At 44.8% G+C, this 24,379-nt stretch overlaps 1 long non-coding RNA gene across 1 annotated transcript; it reads right to left on the bottom strand.

Moving 5' to 3' along the window:
* Positions 1–13,133: 13,133 nt before the first annotated feature.
* LOC134340189 (uncharacterized) lies at positions 13,134–15,749 on the bottom strand. The gene is made up of 2 exons (XR_010016493.1): positions 14,934–15,749; positions 13,134–13,506 (listed from the first exon to the last, which is right to left on the bottom strand). It is a non-coding gene; the product is annotated as an uncharacterized LOC134340189 (long non-coding RNA).
* Positions 15,750–24,379: the final 8,630 nt, after the last annotated feature.

The raw sequence follows: 24,379 nt of genomic DNA, 5'->3' as shown, positions 1-24,379 counted from the left end.
AAACTATGCGAGTTGCCAATTCTAAAGGAATGGTATGGTGTAAGTGGGCAACTAAGCTCACTCAGCAAAATCTGAGCCATTGGTTATTCAGTAGAAGGTGTTTGTGTTTCTACAGCATTGGTGAGAGCCATACTGATCATAATCACTCAACAGAAACTGAAATCAAAATGGTAAACACCACATCCAAGTACATTGTAGATATTTTTGATCATGGGGAAAAGAAGTGGCATTTCACTGCATGCTGACTGGAGCTAATTAGAATCAAGAACTGGAGGAGAAAAGGTGAACCAGCATATCCTAATCCCCATTTAGGAGGTAATATTGGTACATTATGGAGGGGCTGAGGCCAATTAAGAGAATGTCATTTTTATATTAATCCTCCACATTTTGTCACCTGCTCAGCCACATCACACTTATAATAAAAAAAATGCAAGTAATATAAATGTACATTTCTTTCTTTCCCCTGGTCTCTGAACAATGGTATATTAGCCCCTTTTTCATTTTAGATTTTCAAGAAAGGCCTCCTGGTCAGGCAATGCAGGAATAAAAGGAAGACAATAATGAAAAAAATCACTGTTATATGACTACACATCCAGTATCACTGAAGGGCTTACTTCTGTTTCTATTTCTTATATTTTTATATTCTTTGACGTTCACTACCCAACTAAGCTAGAGGTTCAGTCACTGATATTCAGGACATGACGAGGGCTTCGTCGGTCAGGGTCAACTATGCATGTCGTCTCCTAGCTGCCTGGATATGCAAGCCCAGGTAGTACGATATGGAGAGTGGGCTCTTGCCCATATAGCGAGCTCCCCCTCTCCACGCATGTGATGAACCCAAAGGAATGGCAGAGACTGATACTGTTTGGCACCAGCACCATAGCATGAGTTGCCAGTCAATATTGAACTCAACATAGGACTGCCTTAGGGTCTCCAGCTCCAGATATTTCCTTGGGGTTTACTCCCGAATCCTTCCCATGAGTGGGTATAGCCACAAGGCAGCGGATGTTTGAGATCTGAGTTTTCCTTTCCTAGGTGAGCTGCCAACCACGGCAGATGAGCCCCATCTGCCCAAAGTGACTGGTTTTAAGACATCAGTAGCCCATCTTTGCCCCTTTTCCTGTCAGAGGAAATAGTTCCACTGGGCTTAGTAGCTAAGCCACATGTGAAGGCCAGGAGCTGGACTTGGTTGTCAGAGGTTATTTGAGTAGCACACCACTGGGAGCATCTAATAGGTAGTGGGACCTTATCCCCACTACCACTCCCAGCTATATCATCTTTAAGGAACCTGTTCAGGACAAAAATTACTAGAATTCCATATATTAATCAAATCAATGGATAGGGAGGAGCACTGAAATGAGGAATCAGGATTCCAGGAGTAAAGCGTGCTTGAGTTCTGTTTGATTTTCTTCTTGTTCAGAACTATGGGGCAGCATGGCTCACTGAAACCAAATGAGATTTCATAAATAATTTGCATCATGGCATATGATTGAATATATGGAAAGGATGAAGGACATCCTTGCCTCAAATGAAATTGCAGGAGGAAAGAAGTTCATTTTCCTGCCATCTTCAGGTGCTAAAATATGCAAGTTGATAAAAAACTTTCCTGGGACCAACCAAATATTTTGGTTGAACTTCCAGCCCTAAAACTGCAGTGGTATAAATCTTACAGCCAGAAGTAATATGCAAATAAAACTTTTACAGACTTCTGGTACAGCTTTCAGACAGATTGTGGAGCATTGTGAGTATGGTACAAGGTCAGAGAAGGTGTTTGTGGAGTTTTGAAAAGATTTTGAAATCATACAAGTGTGCAGTAAAAGGAGGTTGAGTGAAGATAAAATTAATTTCAACAGGCATTTGGTACTGTCCAACCAGTAAGTGGAGGAATAAGCTTCTCAAGCTGTGGTTGGGGTGTGAAGTGTTCAATTACTGAATTGTGAATTTACGATGTGCAGAATCTTGTAAAATTAAAACAATGATATTGCTAAAATAATGACATGATAATACATTCTCTATTGGAGTGCAAACTCAATAGAAAACCTAAAAGGAGATGTAAATTTTATGCCATAAATATGGGGTAAACTTTGGTGCATTATAAGCACAGCCATTATTTTTGAAACAGGCCTTTGGCAAACCATATCCATACAGACCATCATTAATCCATTTAAGCTAACCCCACTTGCCTTAGTTTAGCTCATAGCTTTCCATATCTTCGTGCTTCAAGTGCTCATTTAAATGTTTCTAAAATGTTATAAGACTACCATCCCCTCAAGCAAACTGGTGTGTTTGTAAACCTTTTATAAGCTACCATTCCATCTTTCATTTTTTCATGTGTCCAAATTTGGTAATGAAATTTTCAAAGTCAAACATTTTGACAACTTTCTTTTAATATGTAAAATTGCTAAAGGCGGAAGTCTTCCTTCATGCATTGACGATTACAAGTAATTCTTAATTAGTTTAAAAACAGCTGAAACTTCATTCAATTTGAGCATGTCTTTTGGTGTTGACATATCAATTTGATGAAGCGTATTCAAATTAGGAAGTGCACATAGCATGTTATTATCAATGAGAAAAAGAAGGATTTTTTTCTTTATCAGCTATATTATTGACTGGTGAATCATCTCTTATAAAGATATGCTAACTTTTCACATTGTTAAACAAGTTAGAGTAAAAAGCAACACACACAAAATGCTGGTAGAGCACAGCAGGCCAGGCAGTATCTATAGGAAGAGGAACAGTCGACATTTCGGGCCGAGACCCTTCGTCAGGACTGTAAAAAGTCCTGCTTTGGCAGGAATTATCATCATCATCATCATCATCAGGTGCCATGCCCCGTTTGAGCTTTAACTGCCATGGCCCACACACTCCTGTTTCGGGTCAACTGGATCAATTCATTGGTATTCATTTACAGTTCTCTGGCTGCTCTCTCCATCATCATTTGTCTTTGCCTTCCTCTTGCTTTCTTCCCTTCAATCTTTCCCATAATTACCGTGCATTCTAACTCCTCTTTCCTAATCACATGTCCAATGAAGTCATGCAACACACATCAAAGTTGCTGGTGAACGCAGCAGGCCGGGCAGCATCTGTAGGAAGAGGTGCAGTCAACGTTTCAGGCCGAGACACTTCGTCAGGACTAACTGAAAGAAGAGCTAGTAAGAGATTTGAAAGTGGGAGGGGGAGGGGGAGATCCAAAATGATAGGAGAAGACAGGAGGGGGAGGGATAGAGCCAAGAGCTGGACAGGTGATAGGCAAAAGGGGATACGAGAGGATCATGGGACAGGCGGTCCGGGAAGAAAGACAAGGGGGGGGGGACCCAGAGGATGGGCAAGAGGTATATTCAGAGGGACAGAGGGAGAAAAAGGAGAGTGAGAGAAAGAATGTGTGCATAAAAATGAGTAACAGATGGGGTACGAGGGGGAGGTGGGGCCTGAGCGGAAGTTAGAGAAGTCGATGTTCATGCCATCAAATTGGAGGCTACCCAGACGGAATATAAGGTGTTGTTCCTCCAACCTGAGTGTGGCTTCATCTTTACAGTAGAGGAGGCCGTGGATAGACATGTCAGAATGGGAATGGGATGTGGAATTAAAATGTGTGGCCACTGGGAGATCCTGCTTTCTCTGGCAGACAGAGCGTAGATGTTCAGCAAAACGGTCTCCCAGTCTGCATCGGGTCTCGCCAATATATAAAAGGCCACATCGGGAGAACCGGACACAGTATATCACCCCAGTCGACTCACAGGTGAAGTGTTGCCTCACCTGGAAGGACTGTTTGGGGCCCTGAATGGTGGTAAGGGAGGAAGTGTAAGGGCATGTGTAGCACTTGTTCCGCTTACACGGATAAGTGCCAGGAGGGAGATCAGTGGGGACGGATGGGGGGAACGAATGGACAAGGGAGTTGCGTAGGGAGCGATCCCTGCGGAATGCAGAGGGGGGGGGAGGGAAAGATGTGCTTAGTGGTGGGATCCCGTTGGAGGTGGCGGAAGTTACGGAGAATAATATGTTGGACCCTGAGGCTGGTGGGGTGGTAGGTGAGGACCAGGGGAACCCTATTCCTAATGGGGTGGCGGGAGGATGGAATGAGAGCAGATGTGCATGAAATGGGGGAGATGCATTTGAGAGCAGAGTTGATGGTGGAGGAAGGGAAGCCCCTTTCTTTAAAAAAGGAGGACATCTCCCTCGTCCTAGAATGAAAAGCCTCATCCTGAGAGCAGATGCGACAGAGACAGAGGAATTGCGAGAAGAGGATGGCATTTTTGCAAGAGACAGGGTGAGAAGAGGAATAGTCCAGATAGTTGTGAGAGTCAGTAGGCTTATAGTAGACATCAGTGGATAAGCTGTCTTCAAAGACAGAGACAGAAAGATCTAGAAAGGGGAGGGAGGTGTTGGAAATGGACCAGGTAAACTTGAGGGCAGGGTGAAAGTTGGAGGCAAAGTTAATAAAGTCAACGAGTTCTGCATGCGTGCAGGAAGCAGCGCCAATGCAGTCGTCGATGTAGTGAAGGAAAAGTGGGGGACAGATACCAGAATAGGCACGGAACATAGATTGTTCCACAAACCCAACAAAAAGGCAGGCATAGCTAGGACCCATACGGGTGCCCATAGCTATAGTTGGATTCTGGAGTATAACCTGATGGCATGAACATTGACTTCTCTAACTTCCGCTAATGCCCCACCTCCCCCTCGTACCCCATCTGTTATTTATTTTTATACACACATTCTTTCTCTCACTCTCCTTCTTCTCCCTCCGTCCCTCTGACTATACCCCTTGCCCATCCTCTGGGTCCCCCCTCCCCCTTTTCCTTCTCCCTGGGCCTCCTGTCCCATGATCCTCTCATATCCCTTTTGCCAATCAACTATCCAGCTCTGGGCTCCATCCCTCCCCCTCCTGTCTTCTCCTATCATTTTGGATCTCCCCCTCTCCCTCCCACTTTCAAATCTCTTACTAGCTCTTCCTTCAGTTAGTCCTGATGAAGGGTCTCGGCCTGAAACGTTGACTGCACCTCTTCCTACAGATGCTGCCTGGCCTGCTGCGTTCACCAGCAACTTTGATGTGTGTTGCTTGAATTTCCAGCATCTGCAGAATTCCTGTTGTTTCCAATGAAGTCATGTTGCCTTTTCATGATCTCATACATTATTTCCCTTTTTGTGCCTGCTCTGTTCATGACATCCTCATCAGATATTCGTTTCATCCATGATATTCTTTGCATCCTCCTCAAAAACCACATCTCTGCTGCTTCAATTCATTTCCTCATGTTACTAGATATTGTCCAACATTCTGATCCATATAACTGGATATATGTAACATTTCAGTACTCTGAGGCGGGTTGTCATGCCTAGTTTAGTGTTGGTCAGTATATTCTTCATTCTTGTAAAGGTTTCTTTTGCCATCCCTGTTCTTCTTTTGATGTCCATGTCGCACCTGCCATCTGATGTCACCCAGCTTCCTAAGTAGCAAAAGTTCCGTACTTGTTTTATGTCTTCCCTGTTTATTTTCAGCCTGCAGATAGGATTTTCCTTCTTTTTGGATATCACCATACATTCTGTCTTTTTGCAATTGATAGATAGATAGACCCATTGGCAGGAATACTAGGACTTTTTCTGTGTTCAAATCCAAGACAGTGAAGCTTTCATCAAAATGCTTCTATGTTCCGTTTTACACAGAATAAAATGGATTCACTTTTTGTTGTTTGCAGTCAGCTCACTTGAATTCATTTTATCAAAACATGTCATGCATTTATATGCCCTTTCTTGCTGAAACAATGTTGTTGTGTTGTATATTTTGGCTGATTATTGCATTGTTTTTGATGTGATGGAGGTTGGTATATACAGTGCCAATAAAAAGAATTCACCCCTTGGAAGTTCTCATGTTTTATTGTTTTACAACATTGAATCACAGTGGACTTAATTTGGCTTTTTTGGCACTGATCAATAGAAAAAGACTCTTCTGTGTCGATCTGAAAACAGATCTCTATAAAGTGATTTAAATTAATTACAAATATAAAACACAATAATTGATTACATAAGTATTCACCCCCTTCAAGTCAGTATTTAGTAGGTGCACCTTTGGCAGCAATTACAGCCTTGAGTCTGTGTGGATAGGTTTCCATCAGCTTTGCACATCTGGATACTGAAATTTTTCCCCATTCTTCTTTAGAAAACTGCTCAAGCTCTGTCAGATTGCATGGGGATCATGAGTGAACTGCCCTTTTCAAGTCGAGCCACAAATTCTCAATTGGATTGAGGTCTGGACTCTGAGTTCGCCATTCCAGGACATTAATTTTGTTGTTTTTAAGACATTCCTGTGTAGCTTTGACTTTATATTTGGGGTCATTGTCTTGCTGGAAAACAAATCTTCTCCCAAGTTGCAGTTCTCTTGAAGAGTGCACAAGGTTTTCCTCTGGGATTTCTCTGTATTTTGCTGCATTAATTTTACTCTCTACCTTCACAAACCTTCCAAGGTCTGCTGCAGTGAAGAATCCCCACAGCATGATGCAGCCAACACCATGCTTGATGGCAGGGATGGCATATTTTTGATGATATGCGGTGTTTGGCTTACGCCAAAAATAGTGTTTAGTCTGATGACCAAAATGCTCAATTTTGTTTCATCAGACCATAGAACCTTCTTCCAGCTGACTTCAAAGTCTTCCACTTGCCTTCTGGCAAACTCTAGCCGAGATTTCATGTGAGTTTTTTTTCCAACAGTGGCTTTCTCTTTGCCACTCTCCCATAAAGCTGTGACTGGTGAAGCACCCGGGCAACAGTTGTTGTATGCGCCATCTCTCCCATCTCAGTCACTGAAGCTTGGAACTCTTCCAAAGTTGTCATAGGTCTCTCGGTGGCCTCCTTCACTAGTCCCCTTCTTGCAAGATGTATTCCAAGATGTATTCAGTGATGTGGAAATTTTCTTGTATCCATCTCCTGACTTGTGCTTTTCAATAACCTTTTCATGAAGTTGCTTGGAGTGTTCTTTTGTCTTCATGGTGTAGTTTTTGCCAGGATACTGACTCACCAGCAGCTGGACCTTCCAGATACAGGTGTATTTTTACTACAATCAATTGAAACACCTTGACTGCACACAGGTTTATATATAGCTGGAACACCTTAACTAATTATGTGACTTCGAAAACCAACTGGCTGCACCAGTGATGATTTTGTTTGTCATATTAAAAGGGGGGGGGGGGTGAATACTCATGCAATCAATTATTTTGTTTTTTATATTTGTCATTAACTTAGTTACTTTGTAGAGATCTGTTTCCACTTTGACATTTTTTTTCTTTTGATCAATGTCAAAAAAGCCAAATTAAATCCATTGAGATTCAATGTTGTAAAACAATAAAACATGAACATTTCCAAGGGGTGCGGTGAAATCGTTTTATAGACACTGTATTTCTGTGAAGGATGTTGTTTGTGTGTTTTTCGGAGTTAGCATATGTAGCAAATAACTTCAGCAATTGACTTCAGCCACAATCTTCAGATTCTGTCCGGTTTCAGTGGGACTCAAGTGCAGACCGATGAATACTTTTTCACCAGGATTTATTAGGGAGTACAAAGGCAACAGTCTTTCAAAAACAGAAGGCATGCACGAATCTGAAATGGCAGGCAGAGGTCTTAACCAGGAAAGGCAGTCAGGCGAGGGCAGACAATCCAGAGAGCACAGGCAAAAATCAGGTCCAAGAACGGGCAAAATCCAAAACATAGAATCAGGCAAAATCAATGGCAGAAGTCACAATGACAGGCTAGAACAACACAGGTCAGAACTGGGAAAAACTGGCAGAGAATGCTTGTCAAGGCAGGGTTTAAATGGACTGGGTAATGAGTGAAAATTAGAAATAGGTGGATGCAAATGAGGAGACAAGCAGGTAATTGGAGGAAGTCCAAAAAGGAAAGGGGCTGGGCCAGAACCCACATGGCCAGGTGAAAGAAAACAGAAATTAAAGACTGTCGTGATCCAGAGCTACCAGCAGAGGCCCTTCGACCCAGTGTTCAGGCCGGATCCTTAACAGTACCCCGCCCCCCCCCCCCGACGCCCTTCTTGCTGGTACGGGATGGCTCCTATGAAAGTTCTTAATGAGAGAGGGATCCAGGATATCTCGAGCGGGAACCCAACTCCTCTCTTCAGGGCCATAGCCCTCCCAATCAACGAGGTATTGCAGTCCACGACCTCTGCGTCGAATGTCCAGTAATCGGCGCACAGTGAAGGTCTCTAAGCCATCGATGAGACGGGGAGGGGTCTTGGGGGTGGGACAGAGGGGGCTGCAGACAAAGGGCTTAATCCTTGAAACATGGAATGTAGGATGGATTCTGCGAAGGGTAGGGGGTAGTTTTAGACATACCGCCAAAGGGCTGATCACCTTGGTGATGGGGAAAGGTCCAATGTAGTGTGGCGGCAGCTTGTGGGAGTCCACCTTCAAGGGGATGTCACGCGAAGATAACCACACCTTCTGACCCTGGCGGTAACGGGGGGGGCCTTGATGTGGTGACAGTCTGCTTGCTGCTTCTTTCTGGCTGTAGAAGGCATAGTCCGGCAGGATCGGGAAGAGACCCGTGGAAGAAGAGAAACGGCAGATTGAGGGCTCTTCCCGGTCCCTAGGGGACCTCCACAGAGCTAACAGAATTCAGAGTGCACACAAACAAAGGTAAGCACTTTTTAGCGACAATTTGGACTAAGAATTCTGTTGGTTTTTGGGGAGATCTCGGGGACTCAGAAGTGTGAAACAACTGCCAAAGGGTCTCTCCGATTCAAAGAATCTGGCAGAATTGAGGGTTAAAAGGAGGCTCAGAGGATTAATCAAGAACACTGCAGTGAGGGGGGTGAGCATGAATAAGGTAACAAGAAGTTAAGTAAGAAAAATTCCATGTGGTGTTGCTAAGTCCCTGTGGATACCGCTTCGTATGAGATGAAGATCTGAATGAGCAGTGAAAGAAAGAAAATAAGAGAAAATTCTCGTGAATACCGCCTTAAGAAGTGTAAGGTTCTGCATAGGCAAGATGCAAAAGAGAAAATCCTCGTGAATAGTGCCTTAAGAAAAGTAAGGGTCTGAATAGAGGAGGTGCAAAAAGAAAGTTCTGCGGATACCGCCTGAGAAAGGGGTCTGCGCGGGCAGAACAGAATAGCAGATAAGGATAGCTTAAGTAGATAATTTTAGACGCAGGTGAAAAGAAACCATAAGATTAGATAGAGAAATAGGTTACAGAAAATAGTATTACTGAGGTGTGAGATGTTAAGAATACCTTAAAAAGGGGAAGAACAATATGACAGGGAAAGGAACAGCAGTAGAAATAGAGTAAAATATTCCCGGTGTGTCAAGGTAAGATCGCGGAAATTTCAGAAAAATGGGGAAAAAGAACCAAAAATCTGGTCACGAAGTGGCCGAAAGAAGGAACATTTGATGTAAGTTTATGTGAGGAAATGGAGGCGCTGATTAAAATCCACAAGCCAAGAGATAAATCCAAGAAAAGAGAGAAAAAGAAGAAAATAGGAGATAGAAGTGTTAAAACTCTTTAGAATGGAGGGAGAAAGATTGAGAAAGAAAGGAAGAATATCAGAAGCAAGTAAAGAAGACACTGAGAAACAAGAAAAGCAGTCTGGTAAACCACAGGAGAAACAGAATAAGGAGCCGACTCTATACCCAGACCTGAGAAATGTAGAAACCCCTCCCCCTTTTTACGAGAAGGAAACTCTTAAACAGTGTCCTGTATTATCAGGAGAACTAGAACTGGAGGGAAAGTTTAAAGTCTGGGAGACCGAGGAGGAAAGAAGAAAATATGAGGAGTCGGGTGAGGAGGAAAATCAGAATACGGGGAGAGAAGGAAAAAGTGACGCCGTTGTTAGTAAAAGGGTCAGGACAAGTACAGTATGTTCCCTGGGGCTCCCAGGACCTGGAAGGGCTGAAAAACACCCTGTCTAGCTTACATGAAGGAGCAGGGAAGTGGATTACAGCCTTTGAAGAAGAAACTACGGGACGGTTATTGGCTATGGGAGATTTGAAGGCACTGCTGATAAAATTGATGGGAGCCTCCAAATTAAAAGAGCTGTTGGAAACGGCTGGACTACTAAATGCGTTCAGCCTAATGACTGACGGGACCAGCTTTGACCAAGTGAGGCAGAGGGTATGGCAGGCCCTCAGGAAGCTTTACCCACCCAAAGTGGACCCCAAAGCTCTGAAAGGGGATCCGCTGGAGGACACTGAGAATCCAGCAGCTTATGTAGAAAATCAGTTAAAAAGGTGGAGACTGGAGACTGAGCAAGAAGTGGAAGGCAACTCGTTTATGACCATACTGTTCTGAACCACTAGAAGAGGAAGATAAAAAGGTTTTGTTTGTAGATGGCTCCTGTTATCGGGATTATAATGGAAATCATGCTGGTTTCTCAGTAGTGCAGTAGGATCAGACAAGCTTTAAGACTATTCGAATGGAAGCTCGCCCCCAACCGTGTTCCGCCCACATTAGCGGAAATCAAAGCCTTGACAGCAGCGTGCGAAATGATGGAAGGTGAGAAAGTAGACATTTATACTGATTCGGCATATGCGCATGGGATGGATCATTGTGCAAGGAGGGAAGTGATAGGGAAAATAAAAAAGGACAGTTTTTGGTTGCCTTTACAGGCTTCAGTAGATCATGTACTGTAGCAGTACGAGGTATGTGCACAGAATAATGTTCGGAAAGGAATTACAAACCCCAATAGGTCATATACCCGTGCCCGAAGGGCCATTTAAACATTTAGTGATTGACTACCTAGATATGGGCCTTGTGGCTAAAGGGATCGGGGTATGGAGAGAAGGCAGGTACAGGGTTCTGAGTTGGATGATCAGCCATGATCATACTGAATGGCGGTGCAAGCTCAAAGGGCCGAATGGTCTACTCCTGCACCTATTTTCTATATTTCTATGATAAGGACAGTAAGAGGGAAAAGATACATGTTAGTAGTAATTGATAGATTCAGTAGATGGGTAGAAGTGGTACCCTCGAAAGATCAAGGGGCAGGAACAGTGGTAAAATTCCTGACAAACCAGGTGATCCTGAGATTCAGAATACCTAAAGAAGTCAGCTCAGACAACGGTTCAGTGTTTATCCAAAAGGTGGTCAAATTAGTAGTGCAAGCACTAAGAATAAAGCAGAGGTTTGGATGCGTGTATCACCCTCAGTCGCAGGGCATGGTGGAAAGAATTAACGGGACTCTAAAAACCAAACTGAATAAAACTCCGCAAACCTTAAAAGAAAGGAGTAAGCGGAGTGCAACAGTTACCTCTTTGCAGTGGCAACAGACACGTACTAGCCAGTGGTACTAATGGGCACAATACGCAGCAGGAATGATGGGGAGACAGAATTGTTATCTGTGCTCCAGGGCGAAGCCCGTACAACACGTAGCCCCATGCCTTATAACTCCTCCACCTGCACACAATGGCTAAAGGAGCGGAGGGGGCAGTGTGTGCGGCAGTGTCCAAGTGTAGTCAAGACTAGCAGCATAAGAAGGACGGATCCTTGTTATCAGAAATGTATTTCCCATATTTCCCTTATTGGTGTATGCTATCCCAAGCCTCCTCGCAATTTGATCGAAATGTGCTCGCCCATAAATGTAATTACAGCAGACCTTGAGCCATCAGTGAAAGAAGTCAGACCCTCATAGTGGGAAAACTGATAATGCAGGATCATTTGAAATATGAATGCTTTACACGGACAGGTGCTTTCTCGGTTGGCCATTTTAGGGGTCACTGCGTCCAGGCTTGGGATGTAACCCCAGGCCGAAGATACATAGTAGGTACCCCTCCACCCGAAGGTGCCTTGGATGTCCAGAACATTCCATTAGCGGACACTTGGTGGTTGTGCGGAATGGAGGGAGGCCTGAGATCCACGCTTCCCCTTAGTTGGGCAGGTACATGTACACGGGTTATGCTGATTCAAGAAGTTGTAGTATCCCCTGAAGTACAATTTGACACTCCGAAGCAGCAGACACTGCGGCGGAAGAGGCGAAAATATGAACCTAACCTAACGATCCGAATCGACAGTATAGGACAGCCAAGAGGTATACTGAACGAGTTTAAGGCAAGAAATGAGATTGCTGCTGGCTGGGAAGCAATTATACCTGTAATAGGGGTTAGCAAAAACATTGAGTGAATAAATTATATATTATAATCAGCAGAGATTCATTAACTACACCGATGATGCGCTGGCAGCACTAGGACAACAGCTAGATGCAACTAGTAGAGTGGCGTGGCAGAATAGACAGGTGTTAGACTGGCTGTTGGCAGAAAAAGGAGGAGTTTGTGTAATGTTTGGAGAACAGTGCTGTATTTTTATACCAAATAACACTAGTCCGGAGGGATCATTTACCAGTGCAATGAACAAATTGAAAAGTCTGAGAAGAGAAGTTAGACAGAATGCAGAGTTCAGGCATCAGTTATTTGACTGGTTAGATAGTAAACTAGGGGGATGGGGAGCATGGCTAACCAAGATAGCGATAACAGTAGGTATTGTATTGGTAAGCTGTGCGATTGTTTTGTGCTGTTTTCTTCCGTGTCTCAAGTCTCTTATAGTGCGGGCCGCAACAAAACACTTTCTGATGCTCCTGGAAATTGCTGAATCAAGCCCAGTGGAAAGAGAAACACCGATGATGTATTGTTACAGCTTACACGACATGCAAGATGTACAGGAGGGAAATGATAATGTGGCAGTAGACTGTAAAGGCTCCTGAGTCATTTTTCCTGTCTCAGATACGAAGGGACAGGTTTTTGGCTCAGTGGCCTAGGAAGGTAGGGAGAGAACACTTCGAGTTCTAAGCACAAGAAATTATAGTTTGACCTAGATTTGGGAGTAAATTCTGAAGTTTATTTGAGCTTTTGTGTGTGGACTTGTAGTTTCCTCTCTCGCTCTCTCTCTCTGTGAGACTTTGTAAGTCTCAAAGGAGGGATAATATTGGAAAAACATTGTAGCACTCTGTTTTCTAAGCGTTTATTTTAAGTGTTGCTTTTATTGCACATCAAGTGTTTATTCAGATGTTGACCATGCCTTTACTATGCATTAAGTGTCTGTTACTGAGTGCATGGGATTACTATGGTATTTGGGATGTAACCATTGAATGAAACCTGTGTACTTTTAACCCCTTGAGAAAAACGACTGTAGCCAAGTAAGAGAGATAAGAGTAATTGATTTATTAGCTAGATTGAAACTTACAGCGATATGCTAATGCTGTTAACCCAGAAGGGGTGCTATAAAGAATGCTATGTGAAAACATCGACAGGCATTCAGTGGTGGGCATTCAAAGGCTAGCCCACTGTCTGTCTCAGCTTTACTTTGCAAATTAAAGTTCAAACATTTCTCGAAGAATCTTCGGCGCCTCTTTGTCATTTGTAAAACCACGACATAGATTGAAGCAGTGCCTTTCGGGCTTGTCTCCAGGTCCGTGAACACCTCTGGACAAACACTTCAGCTGAGGGAATGCCCACTTCCTCCTCCTGAGATGTGAATAAGGGGGGTTGCTAGCCAAGACAGCACTGGAATGGTGATAACCTGAGGAAACAGAAGGCAAAGAATTAATGGCGTACTCGACCCAGGGAAGTTGCTGACTCCAAGAGGACGATTCCTGAGACGTCACACAACGGACCATCACCTCCATCTGCTGATTAGCCCGCTCGGTCTGGCCATTACTCTGTGGATGAAACTCAGATGAGAGGTTAGCCCTGATCCCGAGTAGTTTGCAAAAGGCCCTCCAAAAGTGGGAGGTAAATTGCTGACCTCTATCAGATACCACTTCAACAGGGAGACCGTGAATACGGAAATCATGCTGAATCACCAGGTTGGCAGTCTCCTTGGCAGAGGGCAGCTTGGGAAGGGGAACTAAGTGGACCGATTTGGGAAAATGATCCACTAAGGTAAGAACGGTAGTGTTACCGTCGGACGGAGGGAGTCCGGTGACAAAGTCCAGTGCAATGTGTGACCAGGGCCTTCCAGGAGCAGGCAGGGGTTGCAGGAGACCAGTTGGTGGCTGGCTGGAGGTCTTGTTCTGTGCACAGACTGGGCAGGCAGAAATGAAGCTCTCAACATCCTTCCTCAGGGATGGCCACCAAAATCCTCGACTGATGAAAGCCGTCGTGCGTCTGATGCCAGGGTGACATGCCAGTCGGAGGTGTGTCCCCAATGGAGAACCTGGGAGCGGACAGACTGGGGAACATACAATAGATTAGCAGGGCAAGCACTAGGGGGAAAAAAGGCACACGGGTGTAGCTTGTCGTCCTCTGCTGAACGCTGTGACAGTATAGCCCCTACTCCTACATCAGAGGCGTCAGTCTCTACAATAAACTGCCTTGTAGGATCGGGCTGGAGGAGGATAGGTGCCATGGTGAAACGATTCTGGAGCAATTCAAATGCAGATGACATAAGAGGAAGAGGATAGCAGTTTTTAAATGGTGACCTCACTGAGACCTCTATAGTCCACGCAAGGATGCAGGGACCCGTCCTTCTTGGCTACAAAGAAGAACCCTGCCCCTGCTGGGGAGGAAGAGGGATGGATAATTCCTGCAGCCAGGGCCTCCTGGACGTACTCGTCTATCGCTTCCCTTTCAGGTGGAGACAGGGAATACAGACAGCCCCGAGGTGGCGAGGTTCCCGGAAGGAGATCTATAGCGCAGTCATAGGGGCGATGTGGGGGTAAGGTGGTGGCCCGAGTCTTGCTGAATACCAGATTTAGGTCCAGATATTCAGGGGATACAGAGGACAGATTGGGAAACTCTTCTGTAGGCAGAGGAACCAGACTTCGAGTAGCATGAGCAACACGCAGACAATGATTTAGGCAGAAAGGACTCCAGCTTAACACTCTGTTATTAGACCAATCAATGCTGAGCTAGCCATGGATGGCCTAACACAATTTCACCTTTGGGGGAATCTATTACATGGAAAGCAATGCTCTCCTGGTGATTGACAGAAATGGGGAGACTCACCGGAGCTGTAGAGTGGGTAACCGTGGTAAATTTCACTCCGGTTACGGCGCTGGCCTCCAGGGGTTGCTTCAGACGGGAGAGTGGCATCCCGAGATTGGCCTCAAAACTGGAACCTAAAGTTTCCCTCAGCCCCAGTGTCGATAAAAACTGAATCGGTGCGTCTCCTCCCTTCAGTCAGTATAAAAGCAGGTATCAGGGTTCGAGTGACGGAGAGGGGGAAGGAAGTACTGCTCGCCCGTAGTCCCCTCTGTACGAGCGAGCGTTGGCTTTTACGGGACCAGCCTGACCACAAAGACGGGAGTTGGTACTGACTCTCCTCCTTCTTTCCGAAGGGGTCACGGTCCGGATCGGGGTTTCTTTAAATTTACTTTGTTTACATTCCGATCCGGACCGTTGACTCCCTGTTCCCCTTTGGTTTTATGTTTTCACGTGTCCCTCGGCCTTGATGATCAGAGGCAATTTACTCTTGGCTAAACCGGTAGTTTATAGTCTCCGGCTTTCAGCTGTTCGGCGCGAGAGTGTTTGCAAAGTCATCTGGCCAGAGCAAGCCTAGTCTCCGGCCTAAGTGAGTGCGGGTAATTGGCCTTTCCTCAGCGGAGGAACCATGTCGTTACCCCGCCAAAACGAGCCTGTAAAGTTTCGTCACCGAGGTGGGTCCGTCAGTTAACCCGCCGGCGGGAATCAAGAACCGCTGTCTACTGTTCCCGGGCCGAGTCGAGAGCTCGCCACTACAGGTGTCCCCCCGCTTTTCGAACGTTCACTTTACGGCGACTGTTAGGAAAGACCTACATTAGTACCCTGTTTTCGCTTTTCACTATTGCGAAAAAAAATTCAGCGCGCGATAAAAGGCAGCCCGCCCCCCCCTGGATTCGGAACTGCATTGCTTAAACACGTGCCTGTGAGCAACCATGGAAACAACAGCACAGAAACAGGCCCTTTGGCCCTTCTTGGCTGTGCCGAATCATTTTCTGCCTAGTCCCACTGACCTGCACACGGACCATATCCCTCCATACACCTCCCATCCATGTATCTGTCCAATTTATTCTTAAATGTTAATAAAGAACCCGCATTTACCACCTCATCTGGCAGCTCATTCCATACTCCCACCACTCTCTGTGTGAAGAAGCCCCCACTAATGTTCCCTTTAAACTTTTCCCCCCTCACCCTTAACCCATGTCCTCTGGTTTTTTTTCTCCCCTTACCTCAGTGGAAAATGCCTGCTTGCATTCACTCTATCAATACCCATCATAATTTTATATACCTCTATCAAATCTCCCCTCATTCTTCTACACTCCAGGGAATAAAGTCCCAACCTATTCAACCTTTCTCTGTAACTGAGTTTCTCAAGTCCCGGCAACATCCTTGTAAACCTTCTCTGCACTCTTTCAACCTTATTAACATCCTTCCTGTAATTTGGTGACCAAAACTGCACACAATACTCCAAATTCGGCCTCACCATAACATTCCAACTCTTATACTCAATACTTTGATTTATAAAGGCCAATGTACCAAAAGCTCTCTTTACGATCCTATCTGCCTGTGATGCCACTTTTAGGAAATTTTGTATCTGTATTCCCAGATCCCTCTGTTCTACTGCACTCCTCAGTGCCTTACCATTAATCCTGTATGTTCTACCCTGGTTTGTCCTTCTAACGAGCAATACCTCACACTTGTCTGTATTAAACTCCATCTGCCATTTTTCAGCCCATTTTTCCAGCTGGTCCAAGTCCCTCTGCAGGCTCTGAAAACCTTCCTCACTGTCTACTACACCTCCAATCTTTGTATCATCAGCAAATTTGCTGATCCAATTACAAGATGAGTTCTGTGATATCGGAAAAGCCTGAAAGAGCTGGTAAGGGTGTTACACTTACGGTAAAACTAGACATAATTACGCGTTTTGATCATGGTGAACGAAGTAAGGACAACGTGAGTTTGGCTTGTGGAAGTTGACGAAGATGATGTTGAAGAGATTTTGGCATTCCATGACCAGGAACTGACAGATGAAGAGCTGATGCAATTGGAGGAAAAAAGGATAACAATCGAAACCAAATGAGTAATGATAAAGTACGACTTTAATTTTGAAAGGGTACGTCGGTTTAGGGGATATTTGCAGGATGGTTTGAGTCCTTATTAAAGAATTGTGTGATAGAAAAATACGTGAGGCTCAGCAGTCAAGCAAGCTTTCCACATCAGCCACAGTGGACGACAAACCTCGACCTTCGACATGGAGGCGGGCAGTCATAGGAGAAGATGAGCTGCCTGCTCTAATGGAAACAGACGATGAGATGACACCCCAGTGTCAAACCACCCCAACCCCCAGGCCACGGGCAGATACTGTACCGATTCGCGGAGAATGCAAAGATAGGCGGGAGGCACACAGCACATCTTTAAGAAAAAAGCCGAAATAAAAAATGCTAATTAATTAGGTGCCGCTGACACGTAATTGTCGGCCCAGACCAGAGACGACGCAATTGGAAATCGGCACTGATCTGGGCTGACAATTACGGGCGGCACCTAATTAATTGGCATGTTTGTTTGGGCTTTTCTCTTAAAGATGTGCTGTGTACCCCCCGGCTACCGCTGGACCCCTGCGTTCTTTGCGGCAATGTATCGCTCAGTGGCCTGGAGGGTGGCGGGCCACTGCACCACCCAAACTCCCGACGACTCAGTCTAACACACCATCATCAGTGTGCTCGGCGCTGTCCCGATTCCTGTAAGTGATACTACACTGTACGTACATTATTTCTACTTTATATCGGCTGTGTATTTTTACGTGTTATTTGGTATGATTTGGCAGCTTCATAGCTTAAAGGTTACTGGAGAGCGCTTGCGCGTGTTTTTGCCGACAGCGCTTGCGTGAGATTTTCTGCCGACGGCGCTTGTGTGAGATTTTCGCTACGGAGAACAGTTCAGTAATGATTGTGGAAAAGTATTTCTACTTTATATAGGCTGTGTATTTATCATATCATTCCTGCTTTTACTATATGTTACTGTTATTTTAGGTTTTATGTGTTATTTGGCATGATTTGGTAGATTATTTTTGGGTCTGCGAACGCTCTCAAAATTTTCCCGTACAAATAAATGGTAATTGCTTCTTCACTTTACGACATTTCAGCTTACGAACCGTTTCATAGAAACGCTCTACCTTCGGATGGCGGGGGAAACCTGTACCCAGAGGCTCCAAGTCAAATCCCTGCCCCAGGGGGCATCCAAGTACCGAGTCAAGTCCCGGCCCTGGCAGTCTGTGATTCCTGTCCTACCCCCCTGTCTGAATCCCTTCTCTGCCCCCCTCGCCTCTAGCCCTTTTCTGCAGCCCCCGCCTGCACTTCGGTCTAGTTCCATCGCCGGAGCTAGATAGGTACTGTCTGGTGGTTCATTCGTGTTGGTCTTGTCTTACCCTCGCCTCCGTGGGGTGAGTCAGGCTGTCTTGCTGTTGTCCTGCGGTGGGGGGGGGGTCATGTCTTGTCTTGTCTTGTCCTCACCTCCGTGGGGTAAGTCAGGCTGTCTTGCCATTGCCCTGCGGGGGGGTCATGAGTCCCGGCCCTATGTCCTGTACACAAGCAGGGGTCCCAGCTCTCTGTTTGGTGTGTGAGTCCTGGCCCTATGTCCTGTACCCAAGGAGAGGTCCTGGCTCTCTGTTCTGTGTATGTGTCCATGGTTCCATGTACCTGCTCTCCCGAGACCGAGGCTCTGTTTTCCATGTTCCTCCTCTCCCTAGCCCATGTCATGTCCATGCCTGGTTCTGGGGTCCGAGCCTGAGGCAAGACCCAGGTACTGGGTCCTTGCCCAGTCCCTGGCTCGAGTCCATACCGTAGCCTCTTCCTGTCTCCTCTCGTTCTGGGAGCTGATTCCGAGTCCAAGCCCAGACCCTTAGTCCCAGCCTAGTCGTAGTCCTCAGTCCTTGTCCAGTTCGTTACTCTTGCTCCTGCCTTGCTCTCCTGGTATCGAACAATAAACTAAATCTTTTTTTTTTCTTTTTCTTTTTAAATCTTTTTATTGAATAAGTATACCAAAAGGTAAGCCATATAAACATTAATACAATGTTAAAATATAATAAAATTACAGAAGGTATCAATACCGAAAAAAAATACTACAAACAATGTAATTTAAACATAAGAAACCAAGATAACATAATAGTATACTAAATTTTATATATATATCGATAGAAAAAAAGAAAACACCCCAAAAAAAACCCACCGTGCAACTAACTAAAAGCAAAGCAAAGCAATGGGCTAACTTGAAACCAAACAGAGTTAAACTTAAAATCATGTCCTCAATCCCGACCTCCATTAAAAACAGTGAAAAAAAAACAAGAAGGGTATATATTACATTAAATGAAAATATCGAATAAAAGATCCCCAAATCTGTTCAAATTTAAATGAAGAATCATAAAGGTTACTTCTAATTTTCTCCAGATTCAAACATAATATCGTCTGGGAGAACCAAAAAAAGGTAGTTGGAGCATTAAGCTCTTTCCAATGTTGTAAAATACATCTTTTCGCCATTAAAGTAAGAAATGCAATCATTCTACGGGCTGAAGGGGAAAGATTACTAGAAATTTTAGGTAGTCCAAAGATAGTAGTAATAGAGTGAGGAGAGATATCTATATTTAATACCTTAGAAATAATATTAAAAATGTCTCTCCAAAAAGTTTCCAAAGTAGGGCAAGACCAAAACATATGAGTTAAAGAGGCTATCTGCCCCGAACATCTATCACAAAAAGGATTAATATGCAAGTAAAAACGCGCTAACTTATCTTTGGACATATGTGCTCTATGAACAACTTTAAATTGAATTAGGGAATGTTTAGCGCAAATAGAGGAAGTATTAACTAATTGTAAAATCTGCCCCCAATCATCCACCGAAATGGTAAGCCCCAATTCCTGTTCCCAATCTACCCTAATCTTATCAAATGGAGCTTTCCTAAGTTTCATAATAATATTATAAATCATAGCCGATGCACCTTTCTGACATGGATTAAGGTTAATTATCGAATCTAAAATATATGTAGGAGGAAGCATTGGAAAGGAAGAAAGTATAGTACTTAGGAAATTTCTAACTTGCAAATATCTAAAAAAATGTATTCTTGATAAATTATATTTGTTAGATAGTTGTTCAAAAGACATAAGGGAACCATCTAAAAATAAATCCAAAAACCGTAAAATACCCTTAGTCTTCCAAGTTTGAAAAGCGCGATCCGTAAAAGAGGGAGGAAAAAATATGTTACCTAAAATAGGAATCGCTAACCCGAATTGATTAAGATCAAAAAATTTTCTGAATTGAAACCAAATATGCAAAGCATATTTAACTATCGGGTTAGACACCTGCTTAAGGCGTTTCGAATCAAAAGGGAGAGAGGAACCTAAAATAGAGCCAAGTGTATAGCCCTGAACAGATTGTAGTTCCAATGCTACCCATTTAGGAATAGATAGTATATCCTGGTCAAGTAACCAAAATTTCATATGTCGAATATTAATTGCCCAATAATAGAATCTAAAGTTAGGTAATGCTAAACCTCCATCTCTCTTAGCTTTCTGTAAATGTATTTTACCCAGTCTCGGATTTTTATTCTGCCAAATAAATGAAGAAATTTTAGAGTCAACTTTATCAAAGAAAGATTTTGGAACAAAAATTGGTAATGCCTGAAACACATATAAAAATTTTGGCAAAAAAAACATCTTAACTACATTAATACGACCAATCAAAGTTAAATATAAAGGAAACAATAAACTAAATCTAAGTAACCTCACAGGATGTGTCTTGCATTTGGGTCCAGCCTTGCTCCCAATGCCCCCGCCATTGTGACAGAAGGAGACAGACGGGTACGATCAATCTACGTGAGCTCCGTTGGGCTGGATGGGGGTGGCTGAGGACTCGGGGAAGGAGATCTGGGTGCTGGCTGGGAAGAGGTCAGACGCCCCCTGGTGGTTCTTCGTGACCCCCAGACATCAGGCTCCTGCTGACGCTGTTTTATGCGGCTGTCAATCTTAATGGCCAAATCGACCAGCTCTTGGAAGCCAGCAGGCAGGTGGCGGGTGGCTAGTTCATCCTTAACCTCTTCGCTAAGCCCATAGAGGAACATGTCAGATTGGGCCACTGAATTCCAGTTGGTAGTGGCGGCTAGTGTGCAGAACTGAATGGCGTAGTCCGAAACAGAACGGTTACCCTGATGAACTCGCAATATCTCTCTTGCTGTCTCTCAGCCCTGCTGGGAACGGTCAAAGACTCTTCTCATCTCCTCACAAAAGTCCTTAAACGTGTGGCAAAAAGGGGCTCTGCTGTCCCACACAGCTGTACCCCACTCTTGCTCTTCCTGACAGCAGCGTGATAACGTAAGCAATACGGGATTGATCAGAGGGAAAGGTAGTGGGTGCAGCTCAAAAATCAACGAGCATTGAGACAGGAAGGATCTGCGGATGCCTGGTTCACCATTGTAAAGTTCAGGTGGAGGTAAACGGGGCTCTCGGGCTGGTTGGGTTGGAGTCTGTGGGGCTGATGGCGCAGCAAGAGAAGATGGGTTAGAGCTCAGCGCCAGCTGAATCTGCTGTAGCTGGGAGCCCTTGCTGGTCAGAGTGGTAGAGAAGGCTTCCATCGACTGGTTGATCGAGGCGAACTGCATTTCATGTCTCCCTAGCAACACACCTTGTTGGGAGAGGGCCTCATGCACCTGGTTGGTGTCCACTGAGTCCATCTTGGCCAGTTCATTCTGTCGGGTTACGGGTGGAGACCAATGAATACTTTTTCACCAGGATTTATTTGGGAGTACAAAGGCAACAGTCTTTCAAAAACAAAAGGCAGGCACGAATCCGAAATGGTAGGCAGAGGTCTTAACCAGGAAAGGCAGTCAGGCGAGGGCAGACAATCCAGAGCTCACGGGCAAAAATCAGGTCCAAGAACGGGTAAAATCCAAAACATAGAATCAGGCAAAATCAGTTGGCAGAAGTCACAATGACAGGCTAGAACAACACTGGTCAGAACAGGGACAAACTGGCAGAGAATGTTCATCAAGGCAGGGTTTAAATGGACGGGGTAATGAGTGAAAATTAGAAATAGGTGGGTGCAAATGAGGAGACAAGCAGGTAATTGAGGAAGTCCAAAAAGGAAAGGGGCTGGGCCAGAACCCACATGGCCAGGTGAAAGAAAACAGAAATTAAAGACTGTCATGATCCAGAGCTACCAGCAGAGGCCCTTTGACCTAGTGTTCAGGCCGGATCCTTAACAGATTCAAATATGAATTGTGGATTAACTCTAAAATGCAGCTCTGAACAACAGGTTTCCAAGAACTGTGAGCCACAGTTAATTGGAAGACCAGACAATATTGATTTGAATTTGTTATTTGGGTGTCTGTAGTGTGGGTGTGAAGAGGGAGGTGTGAGGATGTTGTGTAGTTCAAAGGAAGCATTGTAAATATGAAATTGTTCTGAATTGTCCTTTGATATTTTGAATATAAATGTCGTGTAGTGTTGGGTCAAGCAGACTTTTATCCTCCAAAAAGGGTCTCAATATGACGGCTGCTCTGTCGCATTTTGTCGAATAAAGGGACTGCTTTATATCTGCCAGTACTTCTCTCCGGTGACTTTATCCACGCGACAACATTTGGGGACTTGTCTGGGATACCTTCTTGCAACCCATCATGTGGCCAGCAATCTCAGCAGTCAGAGTAGGTGAGTATTTTAAAATTAGCACTCATACTTGGACCTGTTCGGGTTAGTGGCTGTGGAACCATGAGATATCACAAACACAGCAGAGAGCTGAACTGGTAGATATAAAAGGTGTGTTTGTGTTTATGTAAGAGAGTAAACTTTGTGTGTTAATTTTGTGAGATGGAACCACCAGTTGCAAAGGGAGGTTATTGAAGGTTTGGGATGCCAGTGGACTGTGTATACCCATTCTGGGAACTGTATTTTAGCATAAGCGTTTGCAAGTGTGTGTGCCTTGGTGTAACAGATGCAAAGGAATACAGCCGACATTACGAGTCTAGATGCATATCAGTGGCAGATTGTGAAGTACATAATCACTAGGTAAAACATTTATGTTTTACCTAGTGCGAAGATATCTCAGGGAGAGTTTTACCCAGATATATCTGTCAGGATGGCACCTATTGAGGTCAACCAATGTCAGGTCAAGAACCCTGATGATCGGAGCCAGCCCTTGACCCTGATTACAACCATCCATATGCTCTTCACCCCTGGGGAGAAGCAGAACATTTTGTCAGAGCTGTCCTCACTTGAGTTTGCCTGCGAGAATGCAGAATTCTGGCACAAGCTTGAGCAGATGGTTGAAATTCACCAGATGCACCCAAAGATATTCACGTGTTGGTAAAAGCGAAGTGCCCGAGGAATATGTGGGACCGTTTGGCCCAGGGAGTGTGGGATAGTACATGGGCAACTAAGAGGAATGCCAGCAATGAAGAAAGATATCACTTTTTTAAAGGGAAGTGAGATAGTGACTGCGGGGAGGTGAGATTAACTGTGGAACAATAATATCAGTGGCTCAGAGAGCTGATGAGCCAGCCGTGGAATATCCAGAACATAAATATCGAGTGTATGAGGAGTAATTCAGGCTTGGATAATCCAGGGAGGGACGACCCAGTCTTCCTGAAAATGCTGAAGGAAGGCCTGATCTCAGCCCACCAGGAAGTTTTAGATGTGGGGGTGAGATCAATGTACTCTGTGATAGTGTCATGGGCCAGTGAGATAGACCAGAGGAGGGGGAGGGGAAGTCATAAAGTGGCTGTAGTGAATGTAGCCTTTTGCGACGCCACAGAGAACTTGCTTTGTATGCCGGCAAATGGGGCACGTAGCAAGGAACTGCTGGAATAGACATGGGAGGGTAAAGGAGATGATTTGTTACAGCTGTGGCCTCTCAGGCCTTGGATGGAGCGCGTGTCCTGAAAAGAGAGCAAAGTGTGAGAACCACTCACCAAAACAGGCAGAATCCGCAGTAGTGCCCTCTCTTTCTGATCTGACTGCGGACCAGATTATAGAGCTGGTGAGGTCAGACAAACGGCTGACGGCAGCCTCTGTGGCCAGTGGTGGTTATCCATGGATGTACACAAGCAGATTATTAGAGAGCAAGCAATGTGAGATGTCAGTGGACACGGGATCATCAGTATTGATAACTGATCTACCCTTGTACACGACTGGAGAGATGATATACATTACCAGTGCAGGAGGTGAAACAATGAGGGCGGACAGAAGTCAGCCCCAGGTGCTTGAGATTGAGGGAGAGCAGCTTCCTGTAGATCTTTGGGTGTGCCCAAACAACGAAAGTACCATCCTGGGGACGGACACACTGAGTAAGGCAGGTGTTATCATAGACTCAGGAAAAGGAGAAATAACATGGACAAGACAGGGACAGCAAACATGTGTGACCCGCAAGCCAGCTAACATGGCCCACAGAGAGACAGCAGCCCCAGGCAGGGAGGAGAGACAGGGCAATGTATA

This window comes from Mobula hypostoma, chromosome X1, assembly GCF_963921235.1.
Source record: "Mobula hypostoma chromosome X1, sMobHyp1.1, whole genome shotgun sequence".
Classification (NCBI taxonomy): Eukaryota; Metazoa; Chordata; class Chondrichthyes; order Myliobatiformes; family Myliobatidae; genus Mobula; species Mobula hypostoma.
Note: the sequence above shows the minus strand (reverse complement) of the source record. Positions and strands in the feature narration are given on the sequence as shown.